This window comes from Mustela nigripes, chromosome 1 (genome assembly GCF_022355385.1).
Source record: "Mustela nigripes isolate SB6536 chromosome 1, MUSNIG.SB6536, whole genome shotgun sequence".
Taxonomy (NCBI): Eukaryota; Metazoa; Chordata; class Mammalia; order Carnivora; family Mustelidae; genus Mustela; species Mustela nigripes.
Genome location: NC_081557.1, coordinates 90,475,692 through 90,482,683, shown reverse-complemented (window position 1 = coordinate 90,482,683; position 6,992 = coordinate 90,475,692).

The window sequence follows — 6,992 nt, the reverse complement described above, 5'->3', positions numbered from 1 at the left end:
AGATTTTATTTATTTATTTGACAGAGAGATCATAAGTAGGCAGAGAGGCAGGCAGAGAGAGAGGAGGAAGCAGGCTCCCTGCTGAGCAGAGAGCCTGATGTGGGGCTCGATTCCAGGACCCTGAGATCATGACCTGAGCTGAAGGCAGAGGCTTAACCCACTGAGTCACCCAGGTTCCCCAACCTTTCCAGATATTTGTAAATATTCTTTTTTGATACTACACAAAGCTAGACAAATGTCAGTTTCTTAAAGACTGGCTGCAATGTGGAATCTAAAACCAAGTCAATGAAGTTTTAATATTCTGATAAGTTAAAATCTATTGGTCTATCTTGTACTAAAAATGGGTATTTTACACATGCATAATTTTTTTTTTAGAGTGTGTGTGTACATCCAGTGGGAGGAGGGACAGAGGGAGAGGGAGAGGGAGAGAATCTTAAGTGGGCTCCATGCCCAGCACAGAGCCCCAGGCAGGGCTTGATCTCCATGACCCTGAGATCAGGAACTGAGCCAAAATCAAGAGTCATATGCTCAACTGAATGAGCCACCTAGGCGCCCCGCATGCATGATTTTTTTAACATCATGTATTCGTCATTTGGAAGTGGTTGGTTCACTGAATTTTGCAGATCTTCCCAATGTTAATGCATTTCATTACATAATACCAAAAAATATATATTTGGTAATACCACCACTGGTTTTTTTCTAATTTTTTCAATTTATTTATTTTCAGAAAAACAGTATTCATTATTTTTTCACCACACCCAGTGCTCCATGCAATCCGTGCCCTCTATAATACCCACCACCTGGTACCCCAACCTCCCACCCCCCGCCACTTCAAACCCCTCAGATTGTTTTTCAGAGTCCATAGTCTCTCGTGATTCACCTCCCCTTCCAATTTACCCCAACTCCCTTCTCCTCTCTAACACCCCTTGTGCTCCATGATATTTGTTATGCTCCACAAATAAGTGAAACCATATGATAATTCACTCTCTCTGCTTGACTTATTTCACTCAGCATAATCTCTTCCAGTCCCGTCCATGTTGCTACAAAAGTTGGGTATGGAGGCATAATACTCCATAGTGTATATGGACCACATCTTCCTCATCCATTCGTCCGTTGAAGGGCATCTTGGTTCTTTCCTCAGTTTGGCGACCGTGGCCATTGCTGCTATGAACATTGGGGTACAGATGGCCCTTCTTTTCACTACATCTGTATCCTTGGGGTAAATACCCAGGAGTGCAATGGCAGGGTCATAGGGAAGCTCTATTTTTAATTTCTTGAGGAATCTCCACACTGTTCTCCAAAGAGGACCACCACTGGTTTTATTGGAAAAGGGTTAAAAGAGTAGGAAGCCTTCAAGCTCAAATTTTATTTTTGGCAGCAAATACTGTCAGTTGTTTTCCCTGAAGGGATGGGATCACTTGATACATTTTGTACAAAATGTCTGGCAAATACCCGGTCCCAATAACCATGACTTGTTTCTCAGGTGTTCTTTCCAGTAAAACTGGTGTTCCATGAAAAAAGAGGCTAATTCAGCTCGCAGCTCAAACAACTACATGGATGTGTTTCCTCCAGGAAACCACTGTACTTCCAACAGAAGTAGTTTACTTTATAGGGGTGCCTGGGTGGCTCAGTCCTTAAGTGTCTGCCTTCAGCTCAGGTCAGTCAGACAGGTTTTTGTTTTTTTTTTTTTTAAGATTTTATTTATTTATTTGACAGACAGATCACAAGTAGGCAGAGAGGCAGGCAGAGAGAGAGGGGGAGGCAGGTTCCCCGCCGAGCAGAGAGCCCGATGCGGGGCTCGATCCCAGGACCCTGGGATCATGACCCGAGCTGAAGGCAGAGGCTTAACCCACTGAGCCACCCAGGCGCCTCGCCTATTTTTCTTTTATTGTTTTTTTATTTATCGCCTTCAGGGCCATATTTATACATATTATACAACAATTGCGATATCCAAATCCAAATCCCCCTATGTTTTCCTCTAAGTTTTTTATAGTATTAACTTTTAAATTTAGGTCTTGGATCTGTTTGGTATTTTTTGTAGGATATTTATTTATTTATTTATTTGACAGAGAGAGACAGTGAGAGAGGGAACACAAGCAGAGGGAGTGGGAGAGGGAGAAGCAGGCTTCCTGTGGAGCAGGGAGCCCAATGCAGGGCTTGATCCCATGACCCTGGGATCATGACCTGAGCCGAAGGCAGATGCTTAATGACTGAGCCACCCAGGCACCCCTGTTTGTTATTTTATATATATATATATAAATATATATATATATATATATATATATATATATATATATATTTTTTTTTTTTTTTTTTAAGTAGGGCTTGAACTCACAACTCTGAGATCAACACCTGAGCTGAAGTCAAAAGTCAGACACTCAACCCACTGAGCCACCCAGGCGCCCCTGACCTGGTTTTTTTTTCTTTTTAATTTTATTTATTTATTTGACAGGCAGAGATCACAATTAGGCAAAGAGGTAGGCAGAGAGAGGAAGGGAAGCTGGCTCCCTGCTGAGCAGAGAGCCCGATGTGGGGCTCAATCCCAAGACCCTGGGATCATGACCTGAGCAGAAGGCAGAGGCTTTAACCCACTGAGCCACCCAGGTGCCCCATCCCCTGACCTGTTTTGAGTTAGTTTTTGTATATGGCATGAGGTAAGGTTCCAATTACATTTTTTTGCATGTGGAAATCTAGTTTCCCAGCACCATTGGCTGAAGAGAGTGTTCTTTCCCTATTGCATTGTCTTGATACTCTTGTCAAAATTCAATTGAGTATATACGTAGGGGTTCATTTCTCGTCTCCCAGTTCTATTCCATTAGTCTGTATGTGTATCTATATGCCAGTACTACACTGTTTTGACTACCGTAGCTTTGCATTTTGAAACTGGAATTGTGGGTCCTAAACTTTGTCCTCCGTTTTCAAGATTGCTTTAGCTAGTTGGGGTCCCTTGAATTTCCAGATGAATTTTAGGATCAGATGATCTGTTTCTGCAAAGAAACTCACTGGAATTTTGATAGATACTGTCTTGAATCTCTAAATTAATCTGGGAAGGGGCATCTGGATGGTTCAGATGGGTAAGTGTCTGCTTTTAGTTCCAGTCATGATCCCAGAGTTCTGGGATCAAGCCCCTCAATTGGGCTCCCTGCTCAGCGGGGAGCCTGCTTCTCCCTCTGCCTGCTGCTCCTCCTGCTTGTGTTCTCTCTAACAAGTAAATATAATCTTAAAAAAATACTAACAGATTTTCTGTGGTTTCCATAGAGTTTCTACATAGAAGATCAAGTCATCTGTGAACAGAGATGGTTTTACTTCTTCGTTTCCAACTTGGATGGCTTTGATCTCTTTTCTTACTTAATTGTTCTGTCTAGAACTTCTAGAACTATATTAAATATAAGTGGTGAACACAAACACCCTTGTCTTATTCCTGAGCTTAGAGGGAAAGCTTCCGTCATTGAGTATGATGTTCACTATGGGTTTTTCCAAATATGGCCTTTATCATGTTAAGATAATCCCTTTCTACTCCTAGATATTTTAGTGTTTTTTTTTTTTTATCATGGAAGAGTGATGGATTTTGTCAGATGCTTTTTTTGCAGCAGTTAAGATGATCATGTGTTTTTTCTCTTCATTCTGTTAAGGTGGTACATTATACTGATTGATTTTCACATATGAAACTACCCTTGTATGCCTGGGATAAGTCTCATTTGGTCATGCAATATGGTCCGATTAATATACTGCTTAATTTGTTTTGTCAGTATATGTATTTTTTAAGATTTTTGCCTCTTTATTCATAAGCATGATTATGGTTTTCATTTCTGTAGTGCCTTGTTCTGGCTTTGGTGTCAAGCTACTGTCTTCCTCATAGAATGAGTCAGGAAGTATTTGCTCCTGTTTGATTTCTGAATAGTTTGAGAAGGATTGGTGTTAATTTGTCTTTATCTTTTTAAGTTTTTTAATTAATTAATTTATTTATTTGAAAGAGAGAGAGAGCACAAGCAGGGGGAGCAGCAGGCAGAGGGAGAGGGAGAAGCAGGCTCCCTGCTGAGCAGACAGCTCAATGTGGGACTCAATCCCCCAGGAGCCCAAAATCAGGCCATGAGCCGAAGGCAGACATTCAACTGACTGAGCCACCCAGGTGCCCTGTTAATTCATCTCTAAACATTTGATAAAATTCACCAGTGAAAACATCTGGTCTTGGAGTTTTCTGTGTTGGAGATTTTTTTTTTAAGATTTTATTTATTTATTTGGCAGACAGAGATCACAAGTAGCAGAGAGGCAGGCAGAGAGAGAGAGAGAGGTGGAAGCAGACTCCCTGCTGAGCAGAGAGCTTGATGTGGGGCTCGACCCCAGGACCCTGGGATCATGACCTGAGCTGAAGGCAGAGGTTTTAACCCACTGAGTCACCCAGGTGCCCCAAGATGTTTATTCTTTTTATATGTAGGCATTTACTGCTATAAATTTCCCTCTGTGCTTTGCTTTCTGTGAATCCCACAGGTTTGGGTATGTTGTGTGTATGTATGTGTGCATGCAAGTGTGTGTGTGTGTGTGTGTGTGTGTGTGTGTGTGTGTGTGTGTGTGTAGACTTTATTAATTAACCTGAATGGACATATCATTATCACCCAGAGTCTACAGTTTACATTAGGGCTCTTTTTTGGTGTAGTACATTTTTGGGGTTTGGACAAATAACACCATTACGGTCTACAGGATACTTTCATTGCCCTGAAAAGCTTGTCCCCCATCTGTTCCTCTCTCCCTCCTCACCAGCCCCTAGAAACCACTGATCTTTTTACTGTCTCCCCTGTTACTGTCATTTGTCTGAAGGTATATTCTAATTTCCCTTGTGATTCCTTCTTTGACCCATTGGTTCTTTAAGATTGTACCACTTACTTTCTACATATCTCTGGGTTTTCCAGTTTTCCATCTGTTATTGATTTCTAGCTGCCCTTCATTGTGTCCATGAAGATAGTTTGTATGATTTCTGTCTTTTAGAATTTATTGAGACTTTTTTTGTGACCTAAAATATAGTCCATCCTGAAGAATATTCTATGTACAATAGAGAAGAAAGACTATTCTGCTGTTGTTGGGCAGAATGTTTTATTATTGGGTGAAGTCTTTTGGGTCTAATTGATTTATGGTGAGGTTAAAGTCCTCTGTTTTCTTACTGATCTTTCATCTAGAAGTTCTATCCATCAGTGCAAATAGGGTATCGAAATCTCAACTATTATTGTGGAATTGTCTATTTCTTCCTTCAGTTCTTTTTTTTAAGTTATTGATTGATTGATTGATTGATTGAGGGAGTGGGGTACAGACGGAGTGGGAGAGGGAGAAGCAGATTCCCTGCTGAGCAGAGAGCCTGATGCAGGGCTCAATCCCAGGACCCCAAGATTATGTCATGAGCTGAAGGCAGACATGTAACCAATTGAGCCAGCCAGGTGCCCCTCTTCCTTTAATTTTTCACTGAATGTCTTTTCATGCTTTATATTTTGGGGGCCTCTTTTGTTTGGTATATACGTTTATAATTGTTATAGCTCCTTGATTAACTGACTCTCTTATTAACATACTGCGTTTGTCTCTTATAACAAGGAAAAAATATGTATGTAATAAAAGTATATGGAGAATGTCTTTTTTAAAAGATTTTATTTATTTATTTGACAGACAAGAGATCACAAGTAGGCAGAGAGACAGGCAGAGAGAAAGAGAGAGAGAGAGGAGGAATCAGGCTCCCCGCTGAGCAGAGAGCCCGATGGGGGGCTCGATGCCAGGACCCTGAGATCATGACCTGAGCTGAAGGCAGAGGCTTTAACCCACTGAGCCACCCAGATGCCCCGAGAATGTCTTTCTTAAGTCTCTTTTGACTTATAGTCTATTTTGTCTGAATTGATAGAGCCACTCCAGCTCTTTTTTAGTTACATAAAATGTGATTTTCCATTTTTTCACTTTCAACCTATTGGTGTCTTTGATCCAAAGTGAGTCTTTTGGAGATGCCTGGCTGGCTCAGTTGGTAGACCATGTCACTCTTGATCTCAGGGTCATGAGTTCAAGCCCCATGTTGAGTGTAGAGATTAAATAATATTTTAAAAGATTTTATTTATTTATTTGACAGAGAGAGAGAGCACAAGTGGGGAGGAGTGGGAGAGGGAGAAGCAGGCTCCCTGCTGACCAGGGAGCCTGATGAGAGGCTTGATCCCAGGACCCCAGGATCATTACCTGAGCCAAAGGCAGATGTGTAACCAACTATGCCACCCAGGTGCCCCAATAAATAAATTTTTTTTTAAAATAAAGTGAGTTGGGGTACCTGGGTGGCTCAGGTGGTTAAGTGTTCAGCTCTTGTTTTGGCTCAGGTCATGATCTCAAGGTGAGATCAAGCCCTGCATTGGACTCCACACTCAGTGGGGAGTCTTCTTGAGATTCTCTGCTTCTCTCCCTCCCAAAACAAATAAAAAAAATTTTTTTAATAAAATAAAATAAAGCGAGCCTTCCGGAGGCAGCATATCCTTAATTATTAAGAACCACACTTATTTACTTTTTTCTCGATTCCGTAAGGTTTCCAAAATTGATAATGTCCCCGGGACACCTGGGTGGCTCAGTTGGTTAAGAAGCTGCTTTCGGCTCGGGTCATGATCCCGGTGTCCTGGGATTGAGTCCCACATCGGGCTCCTTGCTCGGCAGGGAGCCTGCTTCTCCCTCAGACTCTGCCTGCCATTCTGTCTGCCTGTGCTTGCTCGCTCTCCCTCTCTCTCTGATAAATAAATAAAATCTTTAAAAAAAAATTGATAATGTCCCCTTAACAAAGTAAACTCCTTAGTCTCAATTCCTCTACTTACTATCTCCAGTTTCCATCATTTATAATTTTTTTTCAGGATTCTTTTTTTTTTTAAGATTTTATTTATTTATTTGAAAGACAGAGATCACAAGTAGGCAGAAAGGCAGGCAGAGAGAGGAAGGGAAGCAGGTTCCCTGCTGAGCAGAGAGCCCAATGCGGGGCTCGATCCCAGGAC